Source organism: Numenius arquata, chromosome 8 (genome assembly GCF_964106895.1).
Source record: "Numenius arquata chromosome 8, bNumArq3.hap1.1, whole genome shotgun sequence".
In the NCBI taxonomy this organism is placed as follows: Eukaryota; Metazoa; Chordata; class Aves; order Charadriiformes; family Scolopacidae; genus Numenius; species Numenius arquata.
Genome location: NC_133583.1, coordinates 22,335,694 through 22,362,434, shown reverse-complemented (window position 1 = coordinate 22,362,434; position 26,741 = coordinate 22,335,694). Strand labels below are relative to the sequence as shown.

General features: G+C 40.1%; 1 protein-coding gene across 2 annotated transcripts in view; it reads left to right on the top strand.

Moving 5' to 3' along the window:
- IQSEC1 (IQ motif and Sec7 domain ArfGEF 1) overlaps positions 1–26,741 on the top strand; it is a 345,111-nt gene that overhangs the window by 139,088 nt on the left and 179,282 nt on the right. The gene's annotated exons all lie outside the window — the stretch shown is intronic.

Genomic DNA, 26,741 nt, shown 5'->3' with positions numbered 1-26,741 from the left:
CTGTTGCCCTGGATAAGAAAAGCAGCCTTCTGGTTTTTTCACTTTATTGGCATGGAATAGCAATAGCACTTCAGGGAGTTCTAAGGTTTATTTTTTCACATAGACTAACCTTCAGTTTAAATTAAAGACTAAAGTCTGAACCACCTACATTAATAACTTGTCATCCTTCTTTTTTTTATTTTTAAAAACGTCTCTTATATCCGCGCCTCTAGCTAATTATACCTTCTCGAGAAGCTACGCAGATTAGTAACAAAGCGTTCACCATACATTGAGAAAGTAGAGATCAACTCAGAGCTGCTGGCAAGTCTGTGTACGTCATATTCTTCTTACTACGGATAACTCACTCTTGGCATTTACATTTCTCCATTTGCCAAAAGCATTCTTGTCTGAACTAAAGTCGGTGGAACTCCCACTAGCTCCGTCAAGTTTGATAGCTGCCACCTTTATTTGTCCCTTTGCCTTTTTTCCCCAACCCAACCAGGTTGCACCCTCTCCCAAAGCAGAGTGGCTATGCTTCACTAGAACATCCACCTCGCCCCTCGGATCTCACAGAGGTGGGACTTAGGGAGGAGAAACGGATGGATGGGGGGGTAGTGGTGGTGGTGGAAATGTAGTCCCAACCCCAGAGAGACTCCTTCCGTGAAAGATGGCACTAAAGGAGTATGGCTAGAGCATTAAGAAGATAGTTACGCTAAAGCAGGAGTTGAGAAGCGAGGCATTGGACTATACACCAAACATTCAAGTAAGCTTTTCTTGCCCACAAGAGACTTGATTTTAAGTATATAGGTATATATATTCAGCTGTTTGCTTAAAAAAATAAAAAATGTCCTTGTTACTCATGTCTCTTAAACTTCAAACTTGGCTGAGAAGTTTTTAAGATTTAAAGGCATTTATCGTGCCCAAACTGACCCCGTTAGCCTTGTGTGGTGAAACTTTCTTCCTGTGTTTATTTTTTATTTTAAGTTTGTGTTACAGTTCATGCAGAGACCTCAGAGGAAGAGCATGCAGTGCTGATTTAAAAGAAAAAAAAGCACTTCTCATTCTTTGCCATCCCCTCTAAAGGCATGACCTTCATTCCGCTCACCCTCTGCTGTAACACACTAAAACAAGGCTTTTTGTAGGATTTCTCCAGCTTGCTGAGCCACCTCAGGAGCCTGCTGGGTTTGTTCTTCCCATGGATTTCTTCCAGCAGTCTTAGCAAGTGTTGAGTTTGTCCTATATAAGCAATCCACATATATCTTTGTGATCTTCTTTGAGACTGCAAGACTGAAACTGTCTTGCAGGCGTTAAAGTTCTTTTAGTTGAACATTCACTCGCTGAGCTGTGTCAGTTCTCAGTTTGTGCCCGTACAAAGGCAGACAAATGTGCTTTTCTGACAAAGCATTGCAATATAGTGTGCCACAGCTCCACATTATTATTGAAATATAATCCTAAATATGAGGAATTTCCCCCCCTCTTAATTTTTAGGCGGCATCAGATGTAGCATAAAGAAGAAATTCTGCTTTGATAGAGCTCTTCCGTAAGGCTGAGGGGTCAGATGTCTAGCAACCAGTGGCATAGTTTATCATAATAATATTAGCATTGTCAGAACACTAGTGTTCTTCTGATATATTTGCAGTTAGTTCTAGATTTTAATTTTTGGTTGCATTTTAAGTTAGCCTAAAATTAGTATTTTTCTGGAGCAAATATTACAGAAAATGCTCAGTTTGCCATCTAAGTAAAATGGCAGCCAATTAAGTTTGTTTTCAGCAAGAAGAATATTCCGATTTATTTATACTGGAAACATCTTTGAATAGTTTTTTGAAAAGAACAAAAATACCCTATACTAGAGAGGCTTGCAAACCCTGAATTAATAGGCATGCTTTTTTGAAATTCATCTAGCAAATTTAACAGCCTCCACAATTATGAAAACAGAACAGATTTACCTACTGTAACTTTGATCGCTGCCTCCAGAACCATCTGTCTTCCTTGTGACTAGTGACGGTGGCATATTGCCCTAGTCCTCACCGCTATCCTGTGTGGCCAGAGAAGCAGTGAGAACCTCCGAAAGACGATTATGTCTGGAAGCTGCAACCTAATAATCTGCTTGGTAAAGCTCCTTCCATCACTTTTATTAATAGGCCTTCAATGATCCCGTTCCTATAAGGAAGTAAAAAGTTGTGCCTGCCATGAAAAGCATTTATTTTTTCCTTTTTTGCCAGAAGGGCAACTGCACGAGGCAAGACAGCTGCTCTTGCTCTTTGCTAAGAATTTTCTTGACTTCCATTTCTTACAAAAAAGCAATCTTGAGCCATAGATGTTGTGCTGCAGTGGAGTGGCAAAAGCCAAGGAGAAAGGAATCAGAAACGGTCTGAGGAATCGCTTCTGTCCAAAGTCTGATTAACGACACTGCCCTTCAGCCTCGAGGGGGGACTGGTGGGATGGGGGAAGGCAACGCAAAAGGTCAATGGGATTGAGAGCTGTATAGAGAGAGTGAGTAAGAGTAATCATTCAACCTCTCCTGTAATCATAGCTACTGAGCACAAAATGAAGGCTGATTAAGAAAAGAGAAGTCTTTTTTTCCTGTAAAGCATAATAAAACTTTGCAATGCTCTGGCACAGAATGTAGTTGATACTGAGTCCAGACAGCTTCAAAAGACACGGTTGGGGAAGAAAAATTTACCCGGGCTCATTAACCTCTAAGATGCTCCTGCGGTTAGGGAGACGCCGAACTGGAAGTTCTTGGAAACCGGGAAAGTATCAGATTCTGTGATTCTGAATCACAGAATTGTTCCAGTTCAAGTGACCTTGGAGGTCATCTACTCCAACCTCCTGCTTAAAGCAGGATCAACACTGAAATGAGACCGGTTTCCTCAGGCTGTGTGAAGTCAGATCTTGGAAGCCTCCAAAGTTGAAGATTTCATAAGTGCTCTGGGGCTCTGGAGTGCTCAGTTATCCTCACAGGGGAAAAAAAATTGCCTTGTTTAGTCAGGAGCTCCCCTGTTTCAGTCTGAGAGCTGTCTTGTGTCCCAGCTACGCGCCTCGGTGAAAAGCTTGGCTCCCTCATCCTCAGAGACCTCCTCTCAGGTACTGGAAAGCTGGTGTTGGCTCCTCCAGGCTAAACAAACCCAATTTCCTTTCTTTTTATACCCTTCTCTATGTGTCTGTTGGCGGTCTCTCATAGGTGTGGGCTACTGGACAAAACAGGCCTTGCCAAGCACGGTGGTGGTAAAGCCCACTTGGGATCTCCTCAAGAATCGCTATTTTCTCAAGGCATTTATTCTTATAGCCCGTGTCGGCAGCAAAGTTCAACAGTGTTGTATTTTAATTACTTGGGGTTTTAATTTTTGAAAGTTTTTTTTTTTTTCTTTAAAACAATGTTAGATGGTAATGTCAAATGCTGTTATGAGATTTTTGTGCTTGGATTTTCAAAATGTCAAACTGAAACGTGTCTCCGTGGCGTGGTTACTGTTAAGGATGTTTACTGGCAACCCACAATGCTTGCACAAATATACGACAAATTTATTTCATAATGTGCTGTTCTATTTTCAGACATTTGCATGGGAAAGAGACTAATTGTTTTAGACAAACTTATGTTCAAGAGGCTTATGGTTAGAATTCATTATAATATTTCTGTGGTTTATACTCCCATAGAATTACATATTATATATAAAAAATTGATTGGGAAGTGTTCTTATTTTTAATTTCATCAAGAGCTGAATAAACATCTTCATAGTAATATATTCTAATTGTGTTATTAATTATGCTGTAAAAACAACTTAAGGAAAATATACAGTGATGGTGTGTGTGCTAAACTTTAAATATGGTAAGTATATTTCTTTATGTAGCATCGATAAAGAAAACCTTTTTAAAATTGCCTTTATTTTCTTGTGGGGTAACTACTGATCCCATGTCTCTGGCTGTACTTCTAGTTCCACGCCGAGCTCTCCGAAAGCATCAGCACAAGCTTAGATTCCCTGTAAATGGGTAGAGTTGAGCCGGTGTGTCTGCGTGGTGGGGCTGGGGCTGTCTCGGGGATTAAAGGCAGGTACCGCTGCAGAGTATCCAAGTCTCCTTCCTTTTCACGTTAAAGAATGTAGAATCTGTGAGCACGTATAGTCATAGCTCCCAGTATCTTTAAAAAATGAAGAGAAGTTTGGGTGAGCGGTTGTTGGGTTTGGGTTTGGTTGGTTTTATTCTTACTGCAATGAACACAGTTCGCATTAAGGATAAATTTGTTCCGTGATTATGCTATATTTGTGTCGGTGCCAAAAAGCCTGTATCACAGTGACTCTTCCCTCTCTGTCAGGCTGCTTTGTGAACTATATTTGGGTGTGAATTCATCTAGTCAGGGAGCACACCTTGATTCCCAGGCTTACAATATCAGCATAAACACTTCAGTTAGCATGTCTAGCAGGGCTGGCTGAAACTCAGCCCTCCACAAACACAACTCATTGTAGAGAGCGCCATCGCGTCATCTCTGGAGTCTAACTAAAGCTTCACTTTTGAAATATTAACTTCCTGCTGTAAAGACACTTGTTTTGAAATATACGGAAATACAGAGGGGAAGATACGGCTCCATTGATGTAACTTATTATGGCTAATATTTTATCTATAATGAAAAAGAAAATAAAAATGGGAAGAAAAAAGTAATTCTTTGAATATTTTCTATCTGGTCTAGCTAATCAGTAATGATGATCACTCTCAAAACAAGTTCGTGGCTGCTATATGTGGATGAGAATGGAAATGGGATAAATATACAGGATTTCTTCTGTATTAGTCATTCTGAATTGTAGTATCGGAATTTCTGAAGTTGTTTCAAGCCACTTCTGCGTATCAAATAATAACAAAATGTTCCAAGACTCGACCCTCTTCCTTCAGACTTTCAAAGATGCTGCCCCAAGTTGAACTGCTCAATAATATAAAATTTCAACTTGAAATGCAAAAGTCTGCTGAAGCTTTCATGTGAAAATAACCCATTTCTGTGGATTTAGCAACAGACATTTGCCAGGAGCTGTCTTATTTGTCTGTATTGGTCTGAAAGGTCATTTAAATTACTTAAATAATTGCTTTTAATATTAATAACTGAAGAGAGCTATGCAGATGGGAGTATCACGGAATCAGGGAATTGTCAGAGTTGGAAGGGACCTCTAGAGATCATCTAGTCCAACTCCCCTGCTAAAGCAGGGTTGCCCAGAGCACATCACTCAGGGCTGCATCCAGGCGGGTCTTGAAGATCTCCAGAGAAGGGGACTCCACACCCTCCCTGGGCAGCCTGTTCCAGGGCTTTGGCACCCTCACCGGAAAGAAGTTTTTCCTCATATTTAAATGGAGCTTCCTATGTTCCAGCTAGTGCCCACTGCCCCTCGTCCTATCGCTGGCAACCACTGAAAAGAGTCCAGCTCCATCCTCCTTCAACCCACCCTTTAGGTACTTGTAAACATAGATAAGGTCTCCCCTCAGCCTTCTCTTCTCCAGGCTAAAGGGCCCCAGCTCTTTGAGCCTTTCCTCATCAGGGAGATGCTCCAATCCCTTAATCATCTTAGTTGCCCTACGTTGGACTCTCTCCAGTAGTTCTCTGTCTCTCTTGAACTGGGGAGCCCAGAACTGGACACAATATTCCAGTTGTGGCCTCACCAGTGCAGAGCAGAGGGGGAGGATGACCTCCCTCCACCTACTGACCACACTCTTACTTATGCAGCCCAGGATCCCATTGGCCTCTTGGCAACAATGGCACATTGCTGGCTCCTGGGAAGTTTGCTGTCCACCAGGACTCCCAGATCCTTCTCCTCAGTAGTGCTTTCCAGAAGATCCATCCCTAACCTATATTGGTGCCTGGGGTTCCTCCCCAGGTGCAGGACCCTACACTTGCCCTTGTTGAACCTCATTAGGTTCTTCTCTGCCCAGTTCTCCAGCCTGTCCAGGTCACGCTGGATGGCGGCACAGCCCTCTGGAGTGTCAGCCAGTCCTCCCAGTTTGGTATCATCAGTGAACTTGCTGAGGGGACACTCTGTGCCCTCATCCAGGTCATTGATGAATATGAAAAAAAAGAGATGCAATAGATTATGTCTTTCAAAAAAAAAATGCGTAGAGGTTTTTAGGATTCTTCTAGCCGAGCTCAACTTCAACGCCGTATATTCCCAAGGTCATTAGTATCCAGTGGAGCTGCTCGCAAGCAGGCGGGCTGGGATGGTGGCTGGCTTCCAGCAGGCTCCGGGAGGAGAAGCTGGCCCAGCCGCTGCTGCGCCGGCTGCCTGCGGGAGCAGCTGTTTCACCAGCCCCTGCCTCTGCGGCATTGAGGAGCCCTGGCCGAGCCCACTGCCTCTGCTGCCAGGAAAAAGAGCTGGCAAATGGTACTCAAGGGTTGGGTTTTTTATGTCTACAAGTATGTATTCTGCAGTCCTTGCAAGCAAATGAGTTTTCTGTGTACAAACTTGAGTACAGTTCTCTTTTATACTCTGAACTCCACATGGACAAGTACTCTATTCATTAAGGCTTTTGCAGAAGAACCTTGAGAGGATGGGTACTTGATTCTATGATTTTTCATCATCTTAATTCACCAAAGAAAATACTGTACCTAATCCCTGCCTGTAGATATATTAGAAACATCAGGGAACCAGCACACACCTGAAGGAAAAAAAAAAAACCCAAACCTCACTTTGGACAATTCCAGTTTGGGATTTTTTTCTCTGAGAGTGCTTTGGGTGCTACTACGCACTTCTGGGAACTGCATGCTCTTTTTAGAGCTAAGCTTATTATGAACTGAAGAGTTGTGGTGGGAAAACTAGTAATGTTTCATGGTAGTGCTGGGAGTTGTGTTTTACCTGGTTACTTTGTCCAAATCATAATTTGCATTATAAAAATTAACAAAACTTGAGGAAGACCAAGAAGGGTAACAAAAGGAATCCTATACCAGAGTGTTGTTATATGAGGAAAATCCGTAATATTGAAACACTGACCCCTGTCTACAGCTCTGTATAATTTGCCCTGACTTGAAGCCAAAGAGGTATTAGTGAATTTAAAAAAAAAAAAAAAAAATTAATGTGTACTAGTGAAATGCTTGTGGAAAGAAACTTTTTATTTGAGCTCTTGAATTAAGTATTTGCAGCTTTAGTTGTCTCTCCACCCCCTTTAGAAGTACTAAATTAGTTCTCTGCCATGCAAAGTTGAGGCATATATTAAACAGAAAAGTAAATGCTGAGTGGGGAGGAGAAGGAGGAAGCATTGTTTGTTGGGTGTTGCTGGGATGTGGGATTGCCTCTTGCGTGAAAGGTGTTTTGATTGATGTTTCAAACCAGAGTACTGTGGGTTTATTACTCAAGCTTCTGAATAATAATAGCATATTGTGAAGCATGTTATTTGGATTCTTGTGTTAATCTTGACTCATCTCAAATCATCTAGGCTTCGGGAGAACATAAGGAATAATAACATACCGGTGCTTTTGAATATTTAGGGCAGTACATGTGGGTTTTTTAAGCTTCCATTGTCTTAAAACTGTCACAAAGTTCCTATCCTGAATTTGAGGTAATTCTGCAGATATAGCTATGGAGCTGTACACATTTGAAATATCTGCCCCCCTTGCTTTTTCTGCAGATAACAGGTGAGGAGAGTATTATGGATGCTTTTTCATCTGCAGTTGCTCTAGAAGTTTTATTGCCTGTTGCACTGGTTCAATATGCATGCTGTATATTGATTGACAGGGCTTTTTCTCCCAAGAAATCCCCTTTGGATAATGCATTGCTCTCCTATAAGTTATAACTTCAAGCGTAGGCTTGCCATGAATTGTTCTCTTCCTCCATTTCTTCAACATTGACCACTTCAGTGAGATGTTCTTATTTGAAATCATTGAGTTGATGGACCCTACATCACCGAACAGCATCAAACTGGTGCTCACTTTCACATTCTCAAAACTACTGAATGGTTTAAAAAAATCCCTTTGTTGACTTTCCTGTATGTTTGAAAGTATGTTTTAAAAATTAATAAATAAACCACATGACTTAGAGGTCAAGGATAATATGTCACCTCTGGCATAGGAACCTCAGTATCAGAGTGAGACCCAAACTGCTTTATAGCATCTAAAGGTCAATGTTCACCCTCGACTCCAGGCTGGGCAGGGCCCCTTTGCAGTTCTTGTGTTTTTAGCCATGGGCTGTTACCTCCTCGTGCAGTCTGGCAGGAGCAGCGCCACGAGCTGCTGGAGCCCCCAGCATGTAGATGCAGACGATGGGCAGGCAGGTTGGCCATCTCACTTGCCCCCAAAGAGGCTGATGCAGGCTGTGACTCATGGATATACAGGCGGCTTGTTACAGCCAGCTCACCCTGTTCTTGACACCGTGGGTGCTCATACAGCCTTATCCTGCTTGGTCATGTTGGGATAGTTGCAGTAGTTTTGCAGCCAGTGCTCCATAGCATTTCCAGGGGGTGGGATTACCGCAGCCACAAACACCCATGACTCAGGAACTCAGCTGTGATTTCTTCATTATCTCCTCAGCTTCTCCTACGAGCTTGTAGTGAATGTAAATTATATGCTTGCGGTTGTAACTGGGATAATTTACTGCTTCAGTCAGCAATGCATCCATGAAGTATCCAGCTAGATTTTTGTTTGTATTTACCCCGGGGAGAGAGGTGGCATCGGTGCCTTCATTAACATATTGATGGATTTATTGACATCAGTTGTCTTCAGTCTTGTCTGTTTAATTAATATAATTGATCCACTGAACATCTAGCTAATAATTCTAGGCCAAATATTCTAACTGGTCTTGTTACTGAAATTGAGTCTCAGCCCCTTGTTGTGAAATCTGCCATGGGTCTAGTTGCCAAAATAATTAAAATGACCGTTAATTTGCAATTTTCCCTCCATCTAAAAATCTTATTAAGGTGGATGTTTATTAAAGAATTAAGGACAAAGTGTTTAAAATGCCTTCACAGGAACTGAATGCTGAGAAATAATAATGAAATGCTAGCTAATTTTTATGTAGAAAAGATGAAACAAATAATGGTAATGTCAGTGTGTTATATAAGGTCCAGTGAAAAGCAGCCGCAATCAACAGTTTAAAGCTAGGAATAAAATGCATGATTAATGTGAACAAAGGAGGGGGGAAATACTTCTGAACACTTTGTATTTATTTGTAGCCCAACTGAATGCTTTTCTGAGAAGATGCCCTGGATTGGTTAATTGTTGGGTAAATCGCTTAGTAATTCTGGGTTAAGTCAGAATTATATATTAAAGAATAAAAACATCTGCGGCATCTAGTGAATCATGATATCCCGAGCTATAGACTGCGACTTTTCTTTTATCTCTTCTCAAATTATGTATTACTTTGCCCATTAGTTTGCTAATGTTTATAAAACATCTTATGGTGACAGATATGGCTTCATTTAGAGACCGGAAGATGTGCAGGCATTAATTACATGATGCTCATTAGTATTCATTCTTCTGCTGATACTTATTTGCTATTGTATATATATCACCTCACATACTAAAAGGTGCACGCAGGAGAATTTCTCCTGACTTTTGCGTTTTCAGCTCCATTGTCCAAAGGATGAAGGAATGAATCTGAACAAATATTTTGTACCTATGTTATGTAATTAGTAAGGGAAGAACTATATGTCAAATTAAAACTAGCAATTAAAAATGTATCCCAGTCTTGAAGAAACATGAGAGCTTTCCAAATAGCTATTACAGCGTGATTCATTAGCAATGTATTATTTTATTAAGGAGGACAGCAGCTGTGACCTGGTATCGGGAAGCCCAGAAGAGTGACTCAGGCCAAAATACTGTACTTAGTCCTTGTCCACAACTGTTTCTAGGCTGCGTTCCAGGTATTCCTGCTGCTGCTGCTTACATTTTGTCTCTCTGAAATAGTTCAGTCTTGGATTTTTCCTGTGTTTTGATCTGTTGTTCAGTCATTCTCAAGCCGGTAACTTGGTAGACTTTCTTGTGTATTTGTTCTCCATTCACGGCGTATTTGATGTCTTTAAGTTTAGGACAGTTCAGGTATTGTCCAGTGAAGTGTCTGGGGTAAATTATTTCCACAGTTACAGAGGACTATTCCAAGCATATTGCAGGCTCTGAAGTTTTCTTCTTAATAATGAAGAGAGGAGACCAAATCAGAAATTTAATCTCAAGTAAAATCTTTAAGTTTGCAATTCTACAAAAATTGCTTAAGAATGCTTTGTTTCACTTTTACAGCAATAATTTTAGCTGGGAGGCACAGCTGTGAAAAGACTGGGAATGTCTAGTATGTCCAAGTTGCTTCTCATCCTGAGAGTTCTCACTCTGGGTAATAATTCTAATTATGGGCAATCAAGTAGAATTTAAGTCTGATATTTGGAAGAGAATCTGTTCTTGCTGAAAAATCATACAAGCCCTCAGCTGATGTAGAACTTCTTTCCATGTGTTTCAAGAATATATATAGCATAAAAAGATAGATGGGGGAAGCAGAAGAGAACTAGTGACATGGGTCTTAAGTTGTGGGATTATACGATCAGGTTTTCAAAAAACTCCACCAAGCCATTCTAATTTGTTACAGTTCAAAATGTATTTTTAGCACTAAAAATAATAGTCATTTATTATGTTATCTTAGTGCTGTTCTGGTCTTGTGGTCAAAAGGCTGTGGAGTAGTTCTGAGCTGTTCAAATAATTTTGCATATAAAACTGTGCAAACCTAACATTAATCTCACATTCTGTGTTCTGGGAGTAATCAAGTCTTGTAGGATGGTACAAAATGCTTGTTAAAGGAATTTTAGTGGTTTAATTTTGCAGAATAATTTTTCATCACTAATTTGTCACATAAACACTTACTACGGGGTAGTCTTTAGCTATTAAAAGTTATTACTCTAAAGTTTTGATTTTTCTGCCAGAGACTGTGGAGTTTCTGGTAATTAAATGTCTAATGATGTTTAAAGATGTGTTAAACGTAAGATACCAAAACCAACCGAACAAAAAACCACACCACAAACCCAGCAATGCTACTTAGTGGCTTAAACGTGTATCGCTTAGAGGACTGTGCCGAAACGCTAAGTACCGGTCCTGAATTTGTATTTCATGGTACAGGTGGATATTTGAAAACAGTTCTCTGCAGCTGTTGAAAGAGGATAACTGATAGTTATTCAAAATAGCAATGTTACCTGAATAAGCTGACTTTGGGATATCTCATATGAAGACTAAGGAAATTTGTGCCTTGTGTTCAGAGTACCTACATCTCTTACTTGGATATAAAAGCGATAGCTCGTAGCAGATCTGAGCAGAGCATATATTTATATATATATGAATTTCTTCATCACAAATTTTTGCCAATGCATTGGATTACATGAAAACTTGGAAGCCAGTTTTCAAATGGATTGGATGTTGTCAATGGCACCATAGTAACGTTTCTATAGATTTCACTTCTGAAATGAAATGTTCTAATGAAAAAGATGTCGACAAAGAGTTAGTTCAGTGGGGCAGGTAGTCAGTGAGATTTTTTAGGCTTTTGTAGTTTTTAATACATCTTTTGCTTTGTAGTTCAAGCGTCATTGTGTGTGTTGCAAGTGGAGAGAAGCAGCACAGATGCTGTTAACGGCAGGTCTTCTGAAATGTTTCTGCTAATTAGGGTTTTGCAGATCCTATGCTGCCTCTTGCTCTTTAGCACATATCATTCTATGCCACGAACAACCTTGAGCTGGAAATACCCCTACTAGACTGTAGCTTATGGAGTGAATAAAGTTAAGCTTTCTTACCTTGTTAAGGATTGTGCCTTGCCCGAGATATTTCAGGGGAGATAGTGACTGCGACAAGTCATACAGACATCCTGGCTGATAAAGCAAACCTACCCATAGGGTCTGCTGAACCTAGTGTAAATTAAGTGCTTGCATTGTGAAAGCAATAGAATCACATACTTGAAATGAAAATGCATGAAATGTGTGTATGTGCACGGGAAAAGTCAGGTATTGAGCATATTCACATACACGTGCTTTTCTTTACAAGGAAACAAGCAAAATACTTGGAAGGGTAAGCAGAAGAAGAAAATACGGCAAATGACAGGTAGGGTGATGTTTGTAATCTTTTGCGGGCATACTAAGTGCCTAGAGAACTTCATGTTTTAATACTTAAAATACGCCAATTTGCTAACTGAGAGTTTGGGTTACTTTAAAGAGAAGATGATCCACATGCAGTGCAAGGGAGTTTGAATACTTTGCACATCAAGAAAAGGGTAAAACTGGCACAAAACAGAGATTCCAAAAAGGGGTCAGAGAATAAGGGTATTGAGAGCTACTCTATATGTATGTGTGTCTGTAGCCAAATAAGGCAATCTTAATAAAAGAGTTTTGTTAAGGTGATCAATTTAATACAAAGCATTTTAGGTGGAAGTATCTGTTAGGACTGACTGAAGGCTTGTGAAATTATTTTAATTTTGGTGGGATAGATATTTTTTTTTGGTAGGCTTCCTTTTAAAATACATTGTTCTGCATAGTGGGAGGCAGTATAAATAGTTATTTAGAGCCTTGTTTTAGCAGAGTTCCAAAGCAGAACTTGAAAGGAAGCAATTTCTTTACTCAAGGCTTAGAAAAAAACAAAGGATGCTTTTAATAGTAATATCAGTGTACAAATAGAAAAAGAATTTATTGTGAGTGATAATACACAGACTTTTCCATAACTCTATTCTGCTGCCAGTAACAGTTAATACTTGCAGTTTTTTCATGATGAGAGCCAGTAAATTAATTCAGCAGCTACTGAACTGATGTTTAGCTGAGGCTTCATTTTGGTGAAGAGCAAGGGCTTTCCAGAAAAGCCGCTGACAGCAGAGAACCTGCTGGGATTTAGCACATGTTAATTTCTGAGAAAGGGAGAGGGGGCTTGGGGCAGAAGGGAGTCATTTCAATGAAATGCTAGAGACAAATCTGCCTTCCATAAGAAATGAACAAGCTTGGAAAAAGTAAGTAATCTAGCTATTGAAATGAATGGCTGATGTGAAGTTCAGTGGAGGCAGAGACCGGTGCAGCGCGGTGGAGGGGGCTGCTTGGTTGTGCTCTTTAATGTGGAAATAATTTTGGCTTTTTGGCATAAAGTGTCTTTTACTTGCCTCTGAAGCATGGCAGCAAACACCAGCGAGGAAAGGAATTATATTAAATAACTGCTTCTTACTAGATTAAGGGTAAATGGAGAGTATATATGATAAAGTAGATAAATGCATCAGCACCTGCATATTAAGCTCAGAACGTACAGGAATAAAATTAGTATTGCAAAGGTAATTCAACACAAGCAAATGTGTATCAATTAATCAGTAACAACCCGGCTGAAAATTAGAAGCAGCTTCCTATTAAAGCTTTGGGGCATCTTACTGAACTAAATAGTAGGAAAAGGAATTCAGAGGCTTCAGAATAGAGCTACATACATCCATGAAAAAATATTGCAAAATATGACTGTACTCTGACCTAAGAAAATTTTGGCAGTGCTTTTACAAACGTTTATTTTTGCTTTGAGCTTGCACATTTTGTCACTGTGGCAATAGTCAGCTCCCGTCTCTCGGAGGAGCAGCACGGCCTGCAGGAAAACAAAACCCAGCATTTTATCCTTCCCTTCATACCCCAAGAACCACAGCACCTCTAAAGTAGCTGGGGGTTTTCCACTGTTACTTTGGGAACACGTTCTGTATGATAAAAGTAGGAGCACACGGTGAAATAAGCGCTATATACTTAGGTTCCTGTGGCAGGCCGGCCCTGCCCAGTGCCTCAGCCTCCCTGAAGGGCCGAGGCCTGGCCGGTGCTGAGGGCGGCCAGAACCGGCTGGAACCGGCGGGCTCCCCTCACAGCGAGCCCTGTGGCGGTGTCCAAGGAGACGTGGGATGCCAGAAAGGGCTTTGGCTCACTTCCCTCAGCCATCGATGGTATGGACCCCTGTGGCCAGGGCTTGGGTTTGGCTGCCGCGGCCATTACCGTGGGGGGAGCTGGGGGCCTGGCTCATCCGTGGCCTCCTCTGATGAGGTCCGGGGCCCATGTCTCGCCACACTTCTCTGGTGCCGAGTGGAGGCTCGATGGGCTTAGGCTGTACCTCAGATTTTCGGACATAGTTCATTCTCGGGTAGTAGAGTGAATATGTGTGAGTTTTTAGCCAGTAAGGGATATTTTTTAGGGACACGAAGATACGCCGGCTGGAACCCCTCTGCTGTGAGGCTGAGAGAGTTGGGGATGTTCAGCCGGGAGAAGAGAAGGCTCCGGGGAGACCTTAGAGCCCCTTCCAGTGCCTAAAGGGGCTCCAGGAAAGCTGGGGAGGGACTCTGGATCTGGGACGGGGGCCATAGGATGAGGGGGAACGGTTTTATACTGAAAGAGGGGAGATTTAGGTTGGATATCAGGAAGAAATTCTTTGCTGTGAGGGTGGTGAGAGCCTGGCCCAGGTTGCCCAGAGAAGCTGTGGCTGCCCCATCCCTGGGGGGGTTCAAGGCCAGGCTGGATGGAGCTTTGAGCAACCTGATCTGGTGGGAGGTGTCCCTGCCCAGGGCAGGGGGTTGGAACTAAATGGTCTTTAAAGTCCCTTCCAACCCAAACCATTCTATGATTTTTCCTATAAAAATAACCTTTATGATCTCAGATTACCAGTTGTTTATATAAACAGGACAGTTGTCAGCTTAGTCCCCCACACCTGTAACTGTCGCCAAGCTACTTGGTACTTAAATTTTAAAGACAGGCATAGAAAATATCACTTTTTCTTCTTCAGTGGATAGTAACAAACCTAAAGGAGGTACATAGCATGTGTCAGAAACAGGTAGGTTAAACTTGCTTTTCCATACCGTTGAAGCAGGACTAGATCAAGAGGAGATGAGCGGTCCGTATCTCACAGTCAGCAATCAGCCAGGAGGTCATGCTGTTAACCATTCCCACCTGCATAGTGGACTATAGCACTCCTCTAGTAGATAATAGCATGAGACTAAAGTGGTCAATTACGTACCAGTGCTGACACTCAGCACTTTATACAGTGATGTGGCACACAGATAAACTGCAATTGCTGAGCCTTCTGCTGCTGGGGAGTTCCATCACAGGCCCCCATCTTAGCATTTCCAAGGATGCTGGTGCTTTAATAGAATAAGGGCACTGAACTTTGTCCAGATCAGACTGTATGTAGTTCATAATTATCCTTCCAAGGCCATAGAAATATTTCTTGACAGTGATGTTTAGAGAACGCCCTAGATGCCCAAAATTACTAATTAGTCTTAAAATGATAAACTTACTTTGTTGGGCAGTGACAATGAGGCAAGTAGAAATGTGTCTCAAACTGTTTAACCTGTTGAGAGAAAAGTTTTGGAAAAAAATTGGGGGATCTTTGAAACAAATGGTCAGAGTCTGATATTAAATACCATTGTAAAAAAAGCAAAGCTGATCATGATAATAGCACGCAACACAGCTGCTCCTAATCACGCTAGTGAGATCAAAATGGGGTTTTAAAGGCTTTGTTTCTGATAGCTATTCTTTTCGTGTTTGGAGTACACTTGTTTGGTTATGTATTTGAGTAGACAGTTTGAGACCTCATGGGGACAGATTGAAGGATGTGTGCTTTTTCCCATGTGACTTCACTCGTAACTTCAACTACAAGCCTGGTTTGCTCTGGTTTTCTAGAATGAATAAATAGCTAAGTGTCTTAATCGTGCAGGGACCAACATGTTAATAATAAACATGAGAATACAATAAATGGTAACAGAAGTAGTTTATCCCAAAACATTGAAGATAAATTCAGGCCTTCATTTAAAACAAACGAGCCAGCAAGTAGTAGTGAGTGATTTTGGTTCTAATACTTTTAGATTGTAGACTCATTAGGGTAACGATTTGGGCATCTTATGTCTAGGTCTTTTCACATAGTGGCATCAAGTCACATACTGTACCTTGCTGAGTAGACTTTGTAATGCTAGGGAAAACTGCAGCCCTGGTGTTCCCAATTCTGTCCTACTTACTATATTTTTCTTACAAAGGAAAGCCTTTCTTCTAAGTTAAAAGCTAAGGCTCAATAGCCTGTGCAGTTACTAACTTTTCACTTTGTAGTATTCAATCAGTTGTAAAACATTTTAATTTGTTCTGCTAAGATACAAACGTGGGCAGGCTTTATCTTGTGCTTACTCACCAGGCCAACTTTATATTGTTTTAGGGGAGAACTGAGGAAGACAGTGAACTAAAGGTACGTTAGCTCAAATAGCAGCTTGAGCACATGCTTAACATGAACTGTGCAAGTTAGTCTCTTGTCTTGAATAAAATAGTAAGGGCTTAGATGGGTTTAGAGCCAGATAATGTTTTTTTCAGTTATCGCTATATCTGGACACATCAAAAGAAAAACTGGAACCAAACTGAAAACTTGTACCAAACACATGAAAAAATGCTTCACATTCAAACACATGAAAAAAGCTTCATGACTGTTATCCTGTCTAAAGTTAAATTTTCAATAGTATTCATTAGAGAATAGGGAGCTGTTAAATTACTAATGCATCTTTCATATATGAAGAAACTACTGCAGGCTGAGTTACTACTTTGGGATATGCTTAATACTAGTACTCTTGTAGGAAACCTGAGCAAATGAGCAGTGGGCATCAGCTTTGAAGCCGTGTGGCTACAGAATTCCACATGCATGCACAGCTGGGAGCCGTCCTGTACCATTAGCATTGCTGGAATCCAGATAATGCATCTTGCTTGTGCAATTTGCTTTTGCTTATTGATTTGGCTCTTCAGTCTTGTTTTTCGTATCCCTCAGAACTGGGCTTTTGGAAGAACAGCTTAAACGATTAACTGTTTCACAGGACGAGCAGATTCAGTTATCTGACGAAAGTGTTTATTCCGTGATCTGGATTTTGATTATCATCCAGCACCTTTCTCAATACCTGTATAACTTATGCTTCACTTTTCATTCAACCTGTGCACTGCAGAAACTGCGCTTAAAACCAGAAGAATCGGACAAAGCTGGCAAGACTGTATATTCTCTTCCTCATACACCAGTGGTGATGGAGCTGCTTGACTTTACACCGGGTTGAAAAGCTGTTTTATGGGACTCTTTATGGAAGGGTTTTATTTTCTTAGCAGACATTTATACATGTGATGTATTGATGGCTGTTAGAGGGGTTTGACTGTGATGTGCAATTTCACAATACACAAGCACCTTTTAAAATTGCACTATTTCTTCAGTGTTTTGTATTTGGTATCTGCTAGAAGTGACACAGTATTTGAATAATTATAAAGCTTCTCTGTAGCAAGGGAGATACCTTTAGGCTCTCTTCACTGCAATAGAAAAACCACTTGCCTTAAATCTGTATTTCTCTGAATTAATCTGAATTTGTGGGAAAAATATTTAACTTGCAAAGTTTACAGATAGCAGGTAATCATGATACCATCTTGCTGTGTTGTATATGTGTGTTTCAAAGTGTGGATGCTTCAAATCCGGCCTGTTGTGGAATGAGGTCGTTTTGCTAAGGTGCCTGATCCATGCCATGAGCCCGTGTGCGTTGGAGTTTTCGGTGTTATCTGCAGTCAGCACTGTGACCAAGCTCACCGGGAAGGTTTTGTGAACTATATAAACAAAACTATTTAGGAATTGCCACATTAGGCCAGATTCTGTGTAGTTCACTCTTTTTCTGTTGTGTGGGGCAGCACGGCATAAAGTGTATGTTTTGATGTAGCTTTCTTACAATGAGTAATTCTTAAGTTCCTGTTGATGCGGTATCCAAGCATTACAGGCCAATTATGTGAAGGAATAGGGGGGTTTTTGTCCCCGTTCATTATGGTTTCCTACTGTGCTGATATAGCACGAATACATGATGATATGACTCCAGGGCTGTGGCTACATTGACAATTCTACAAATTATCATCAATTTCACTTTTGTGGGGATGGAAGGTTAGGCTGAATAGGTAAACCTACGTGCATGTCTGCTGGATAAAATTCTTACACTCCAGTGTATCAGGTATTTTTATGGCAAATAAGTGGGGGCGAACAAGAGATTGGAAACTGTTCAGCTTTAGGAAGATGACTGACCAAAAGAGAGCACCTTAGGGTTTTTTGACAAAAAAGATAGTTGTTTACAAATCAGTTTGGACCAAAGATCATCAGAGTAACTCCTGCTTTACCATTATTTTCATAGAATCATAGAATCATAGAATGGTTAGAGTTGGAAGGGACCTTAAAGATCATTGAGTTCCAACCCCCCTGCCATGGGCAGGGACACCTCCCACCAGACCAGGTTGCTCAAAGCCCCATCCAGCCTGGCCTTGAACCCCTCCAGGGATGGGGCAGCCACAACTTCCCTGGGCAACCTGTTCCAGTGCTTCACCACCCTCACAGGAAAGAATTTCCTCCTAATATCTAATCTAAATCTCCCCTCTTCCAATTTAAAACCATTACCCCTTGCCCTGTCATTACACTTCCTGACAAAGAGTCCCTCTCCAGCTCTCCTGTAGCTCCCATCAGATATTGGAAGGCCGCTATGAGGTCTCCCCGGAGCCTTCTCTTCTCCAGGCTGAACAACCCCAGCTCTCTCAGCCTGTCTTCATAGGGGAGGTGCTCCATCCCTCTGATCATCTTCGTGGCCCTCCGCTGGACCTGTTCCAACAGGTCCTTGTCCTTCCTGTGTTGAGGACTCCAAAACTGGACACAGTACTCCAGGTGGGGTCTCACGAGCGCAGAGTAGAGGAGTAGAAGCACCTCCCGCACCCTGCTGGCCACACTTCTCTTGATGCAGCCCAGAATCCGGTTGGCTTTCTGGGCTGCCAGTGTGCACTGCCGGCTCATGTTGAGCTTCTCATCCACCATTATTTTTTGTTTTGTTTTGCAATGTCACATTATTTAGCGGCATTTTTGACAGTTCGTGCTTCTCTTTAGCCTGGGGAACTTCATAGGTAATGCTGTGATAAGTAGCATTTGGCCGACCACCTGCTCTCTCTTATTCTGGAAATATTACAACTGGCCATGAAACAGCTATGAACTGATCACTTGACCATGGCAGATGAGCTGCCCTCATCAGTGTGTTCTGGTATATATTTAACTTAATAATGTGAGCAGATGGTCATTGTATTGATTCATGAAGCAAGGGAGGAAGCTTGGCTGTCTTGATAACCTAAGGCCTGAGTGCTGAGCATCAGAGTGGGGCAAGAATCAGGGAAGGGTGGGGAAAAAAGAAAATTGTTGTGGTGTGGGTTTTTCATTTGTTTGGCTTTGGGTTTTTGTTTTGCTGTGGTTTTTTTACAAAGGACCACTGTGGATAGGAATAAAATAAAAGCAAGTTTAGGTGACGCATCGAGCTTGTACATATGGTCGTTTCCCTGGAGGTAGAGATCATTAGTGCCCAAGTATGATGCTGCTGGAATATTTACACCACTGATGGTGATAAGAAGGGGGGGGAGAGGGAATGAGAGGACAGTACTTCGTAGAGTTGTGAAACTTCTTTAATAGCAACAGCAGAGATGACAAGAGTTTTGACGAAACTGTGAAGGGAAAAGGGAAAAGGTAATATTTAAGTCACAATTCTTCAGTAATTTTTTTACAAAGAACAACTTTGTTTAATTGTCTCCACATTTAATAGGTTATTACTGGAGATTTAAGCAAGAAGCTAATTCTATATAATATTCAGCATCTATCCTCGTTAGCTAAACTGGGAAGTTGACAAATTCCCATCCTGGATCAGCTCAAAGGAACAGCTTGATTTGCTTATTCTTTTTGTAATTTTCACATGAGAAATACTATATACAGAGGAACGTTCTCTTGAGCAAGAGCTTAATCTCATACTTTGGTTCCTGTTTCTCCTAGCTGCTGATTAGCTTTGCTGTCTTATCAGTTTATGTCATAGTATGTGACTAAAATTGACTTTGCAGTGAAGAGGGAATACGTTTCGTCTTCACAGATGCTGCTGTTACCATGGAGATAAAAGGACCAATGGCCTTTTCTTGGTTTGGACTGTACTACAGTGTTCGTAGAGAGATGGTGCATTCGAAAATGCAACATTTGGTGCTTTTATATTTCAGTCTAAATATCAAATGAGAAAGCATATTGTTTTTTCTTGGTGATGAAGTTTAATAATAAATACAGATCTGGGACTTTTTCTGGAAGCAGAAAGCAAGCCCACCAGGAATTTGAAAACAGTGTGGCTGGTTTATGCTTGCTAAACCTCCTCTCTGGGAAAAACCTTTTGGCTTTGCAAAATATAACCCTGTAGAGCCTTTAGGTTTATCTGATGCAGTGTTTGATGCTGGTTACATCACCAGCGTACTTATCTGTGATGTTCCACCGTGGCTGATCTTGAATGAGCATGCAAAAGCTGTGAATGCAATTTTTTTTTCTTTTTTTTATTTTCTTGAGAGCGCTTTTCTACCTCACATCGCGTGAAAGAAAATATAAATACCAAATCCACCATACATTCAAGGATGGCTTGCAGAAGGTGTTATTTGTGAGTACCTTTTCCTTCTTCATCTGTCATCACGTCTCTGATATCTGTGTTGAGGATTCCAGAAGTGGGAGTAGTGATCAGTTTATTGTTTGGTAGGTTTCTTTCCACGAACCATTTTTAGGGTGTTACCTTTTTGGCAGATGAATGATCTGTATGTTTGAAATGCACACATGATTGTGTTTATGCATATGGGTATTTAAAAATTTAACCTAATAAACTGAGTAAGTCTATGTTTAGCAGTGAAAAAAACCCACAGCCAAACAGAAAACAGTTTGCATACAAGAAGCAATGCAGGATGCTAGGAATTCTGTCTGCGATGAGTCAAGAGTCTCTCTTCCATTTTGTTTGAATGCTTTGTCATATTAAAGTGTAATCTGTCTTTTAAATACATAAACATTAATACAAGGGTAAGAACGGTCTTAAGCAATATAATATCAATTAGGTAAAATGTTGCTGTGGTTTTGTTGTCATTATATATATGCTTGACCAGAACCTAAAGATGCATTAGTTGCTTATTATTTACTTGAGCAATTTCTCCAGCATTATAGTCAGCACAGCAGGAGTTTAGTATTTCATTCATTTAATGCAGTGCAGCGGCTCTTCGCGTGAGTTGTCACGTTTGGCAGAAGAGCTAAGTGCTTATCCACTTGTAGCTAGAGGAAGGACAGCGCTGAAGTTTGCGTGTTGTTTGTGGTGTCAGCATCAGGGTATATATGGAAACCACCCTGGGTGGGTTTATTCAGCTGAATTCTAGTGGTTCCACATGACCGTTACTATGAGCTTTCTTTTAAACCATACTGCAGTGTTGTTCCACTTGAGGGAAAAATCAGAGCAAATTAGACACAAGTGTGCAGTGAAGTTGTCCTCTGCCACCCACCCTCGCTGCCATCAGTGGTTCATTTCTAATCCAGTGTTTTGAAATGTCTGTACCTGCTATTTGCATTTCTGAGCTCTGGTTAAAGATCCTCTCCCTTAAGGGTTAAATTTAGGTTTGCCAGAGTATCATCCATTAAGGAGGTGCAATTATCATCTGTAGCCTTTTGCAGTTATTTAATAGTGCCTGTGAGGGTCCTAATTTGAGTAAATCTGCTTTATGTTCAGTAGCACTGTCCACACGCAGGCAGAGTAAGTTCAACCATTCAAGATAAAACTACTTAAAATGAATATTGAAAGAGTATTGAAATCTGTTCTTAAGTTTTCTTTTGCCTTTTGTTTTACAGAGATGGTATGAATGGTTAAGGTGAAATGTTTTCAAATCAGAATAAACTTGGAACTGTACATAGGAAGTTGAAATAAGAAAAGTGAACTTGGAAAACAGGTTGTAGCCTTTCAGGTATATGTGAATCAGCTTTAAATATAATGCCGTATGTTTATACAATATAGAAGTATTAATGAAGTGGTAAGTTTGTGTTAGGCTCCATTGGAATTTGAGTTGTGAGATTTGGGGATTTTGAAACTCATCAGGGGACAGAATTTCTGATAGTGCTTATCGTGTGGTGTTAAAGAGTATTTAATCTCTGTAGGTTACTTTCTTTAACAGTGATGTTGCAGTCTTATTTATAGAACTGTCTTGTACGGTATTTTCCTCTATTACTGCTTACATGTTCGATATCTTTTACCTACCTCAGCACATTGCTGTAGAAAACATGGTATGAACTATAAATTCTCCTATAATTCTGTATTTTAACTCCTATTTAAGAATGTTGATGCTCATAGTTGAAAAGAAGGAAAATGTGAGGCTGGGGGCTTTTTTAGAACTTACTGTCTAGAACATAACACGTACAAAATCTTCATGTTCTTTAAAACTGATTGATTCTGAAAAAAACTGTATGTTAAAGAGTTAAATCCACCAGCTCTTTAATGCATGAGTAAGTTTTCAAATGAAAACTATGAAACTGTCAACGTTCTAATAATATATATGCTAGGGACTTATGCTAAGGACTTTTGCCTTTTAAAAAATAAAATATACTTTCTTACATCTTAAAAATAAAATGTAAGAAGCTAGGTTGTTGCTGTTCTAAAAAAAGCTAATCAATGTCAAACTACTAGGATTAGCAAAAGCGTTTTTTCGGATGCTGCACTGAATAGAACATATGTCATTGTACCATTGTTTTAAGTAATAGGATTTGCCTTGCTGTAAATCTCTTATGCTATATGTGTGATTTCACTCTTCGTACATTACTATTTTTCCTTTTTCGTGAGCTTCAAATCCAATATGTATAGATGTCGCTGTTTAGATTTGGTTTTACTATGATTATTGCTTTGTGAAATTATAAATGTGGCTGTATTTTGTAATATGAGTTGTTGTTTCTTGAGTAATTCTGGGACCTCATTTAATGATGTGGGAAATATAGAAAAGATGCAGTGAATCTATCAATTCTCTGATTTAATCTAAAGGATTTTTTTCTTCTCTCATACACAGCTTCATGTCTCTCTGCTCTTCTTTATTTCTGGTTTTGAACTGTATGGGTTTTATTCCCCTACAGATTTTGAAAGTGACTAGTAAGCACAGATGATACAAGTGTATTTTATGTGCACTGTAAATGAATAGTTGGTTTTGTAGTAAGACTTAATCAAAAGGGCAATAAATGTTCCTAATTATAAGTGCCTCCATATTACCAATCTTAATTAAATTCACCATAGTTACAGCTAAGCCAGTATTGGAGGCTGCCTACAAACTGTGCATTGGTGGGATGCAAAAGAATCACCCCTTGCCTATTTGTATAGGCTGTACTTCATTTTCATGAAACGAAAAAAATTTATAATAATACTTCTAAAAATAATTATCTATAATGTTAGTAAGCATTGTGTTCTAGGATGGGACAAAAAATAACTGATGTTTCTTGTTTAGTATGCTGTGACAGTACCGGTTTCATTCTCCCAACAGATGGTAATTATTTTAAGGCCCTTTTGCTGGAGGAGGCGACAGTAAAAGCCTACCTAATCATTCTTTTGAAAAATCCAGCTGTGGACACTTGAGTTGGAAGCACATAAAGGGTAGTATTATTCAAAACAAGAACCTATCAGTTTGCTTTTATACTGCAACGCAAACAAATGCTGATATTCAATCATTTTGATGACTATCAAATTTTATGTATTCTTGAGCAAAATCCGGTGGTCTGTTCTCATGTGCCGACCTCTTAGGACTGCAGATTTTATTGTGCATCCTTGCTATCTAGTGAAACTATCTCTAATTTTTATTAAGAAAACATCCTATCCTATATTGCTTTTCACTAGGATATGTGAATACTGCAGGGGAGAGGGGGCAGAGAGGGAAGGAGGGAGAAGCCAACATAGCAGGTCTAGGACATACGGTTGTGCTACTATATGATATCTGGGCAGTATTCTTGGCTCTTAGACTACAGTGCAAGGTAATTATATTGATGTTCACTTGCCATGACTTGTCTCGTTACCTTCCTGTGATTTGGTGTCCAAGAAGCTGGTACAGAAAGCCATCTTGTTGAAAGGAAATGGTAGGAATAAAGGAATTAGTCTTAGTCTTCTATGGTGTGTGGTGGTCTCTGCCAAGTACATGTGAATTGTCAAGATTTTTTTACATACGCAACCATAAAAGCAATAATAGCATTTAATTTTGTACAGTTGCCATTCAAAAAAGGATATAGGGGAAAGACTGTAATTAACAAGAACACTGTGAAAAAACACAGTATTTGCTATATGCCACCACAGCCTCTCCTTGACATACTTGGCTGCAGACTGTTGGATATGGTGGGATGAATCAAATGAAAAAAAAAGTTTTCCAGTGCTACTTAAAAAGCCAAAATCATACTGTCCTGTGCATTGTGGGTGAACATCTGAGCATTGAAAGGAGTACCTTTGATGTCAGAACAGTAAGAATTTGTCCTTGCATATGCGAATGGTTCATCTGCTAAATCACCTCTTAGTGGACATGTCCATGGACAACTACAGTCAGACTTGGACTATTCTCTGCTGCGCTGTTTCCAAAAAGCAAGTTGTCTTGTGGATGCAGTCGGTGTGTTGATCCTGGAAGCCTTTCTAGCATGTTAATACAAATGTTAACAGGCAAACTTTTAGCTGGATATGAGTCTGTATTGTTGTGACTTTTACTGTTCATCACCTATTTGGAGATCAGTTTGATTATATTTCAAATTTTGTTTCTCATTACAGAAATGGTTCGATTTATTAAATGAGAACAGGATGGACTTTACTAGTTTTTAACTATAGTCTTTTCTAATCTCAACTGTAGCCATAACTCTGGGCTGATGTGAGAAAGAAAATTTTCAGCTTGTAAAATAACAATTCTTCATTAGGATAAAATACTGAGAAATGGAAGTATTCCTTTTAGTAGCTTGTAGGCATGAATCCAATCAAATAATTCTTAGCTCCCTCGGATGACATTGAAGGGAATGGGTTTATGTAGGGGATGAACTTGTCTACCGCTTCAGCTATTTTCAAGCTAATTTTAAAAAGGGTACGTGTTAACTAGCACCAGCTATTCAGAGTGCCTGAGGCAGCACTATAGGAGGCTGTGCTAGTATAAATTTTTCCTAGTGCTTGCACATACTCGTTGGAACACAGCACCTCATGGAAAAATGTACCAGAAGAGAAGGAAGAATACTGGCAGATGGAGGTGAACAGATTGTTATTTCATACAAAGAAGAGGAATAGTGTATGAAGTAATACGGCTGTAGAAAAATGCAGCAGTTAAGAGGAACAAACATACCTAGTAGACTCCTGTCATCAGCCACATTGTTAACTTCATAAAAAGACAACATTTCTTCCAGCTGTGGTCCTGTACCAACACACTTTTACTAAGTATCTGTGAGACAACAGTCTCTGTCTCTTCTGTTTAAAAGCTGATAATCTTGTTAGGAAGAAGTTGTAAGACAGTGATGATTTAATAATTCTGTAAGTTTACTCACAGGTTTACACGTGCATGAAATGAAACACTAGCAAAATAAAAAAGGGTTGGATATCATATCCTGTACTAAATATTGCATGCTATTCAGAGTTCGGAGGAGAAGCTTTCTCCTGGATGGATGTGGTGCTTGCCACAGCCAGTAGCACGGCCCTGTTGCCAGGAGCAGGAGGATGGTTACCAGCCTGCTCAGAGGACATTTTGAAAACAGTAAGAGGGTAGCCTGTTAAAGCAAAAGTCATTCCAAGTTCATAGCCTGGTATTCTGTTCTCCCAGGTTGTTTTAAAACCAATATTGAGAACATTGTCTACTGAGTTTGGGAGGCTTGTTGGGGATTGTGAGAGAAAATGAAAAAAAAAATTAAAAAAATGCAGTTGTAGCTTTGTGTGATGATCAGTAATCTGTTTCTTTTTATTTGTATGTCTGACTCCAGTACTGAAGGAATAAAAAGAATGGTCATTTCTGTTCACTGATGGATATGAAAGTGTTGTTAAAATGAGTGGTTTATAATGGCAAACATCATGGAATTTATGGAGAAGTCAGAGGGTCAGTTAAACCTACTTTGTGTCTGCATACTTACTTTGTAGCTGGATTTTTCTCATTATGTTGGTATCCTGAGGGGACATGTGTTTTCAAAGTTTTGGTTTAGGTTTGGTTCTGTTTTGACTGTGTGACTAGTCTGTTCTCAAAAGAACTTTCTTTAAAAATTGACAAGTCCTGTCTGTGTGTACTTGGGGAGAGCTGGAAGAAACCTGGCCTGCGAGCAGGAAATTGCAAAGCTTCCGTGCCCACTGGGACCTTGCAGTAATGTTTCAGAAACTGAAATTACCAGAAGCATTCATCAGTTTAGTCATTTATCTCATGTCAGTGCTGTAGTAGCTGTGCTCTACTTCCAATCTTAAATCAGTTTTTGAAGACTACAGTTTAGAGATGTAGAAACTAAACTTAATAGGGCCGAGTATCTATGCTATTGGGAACAGAGGAAGTGATTACTTCTCCTCCAAATTATTTAAATGTATTTCTGCTGATGTCTTTAGCTGTTACAACTTAGTGAATCAATACTGCTTTGAATGCAAACTTGCGTTGAACACTGATTTAAAAATCTAGCTATACAGTTTAAAAAAAAATAACACACCCCCCCCAAAAAAAACCAAAAAAGGCATTTGAATCTTGATCTTTTTCTAGTATGTTCCAGAGGAGTAAATGAGTGGAAGTACTGTTTTAGCAGGTGATTACAGGCACAAAATGCCATGTACAGATCTTAGATTGCACCAGCAGAAGGTGTATTTGCTTTGAGTAAAATTAGTACTCTATGATAGAGGCTGTAAAGCCTGAGCCTCATCTTTCGTTAGGCTGATCAGGCATTAAGTCAGTGGGATCTAGAGGAACCAAAACACTGAGTCAAGATATCCCTGAATTTTAAAATCTGGAGCAGAGTCCAAAGCTCATGTTTGCTTCTGTAACTAGATGGACAA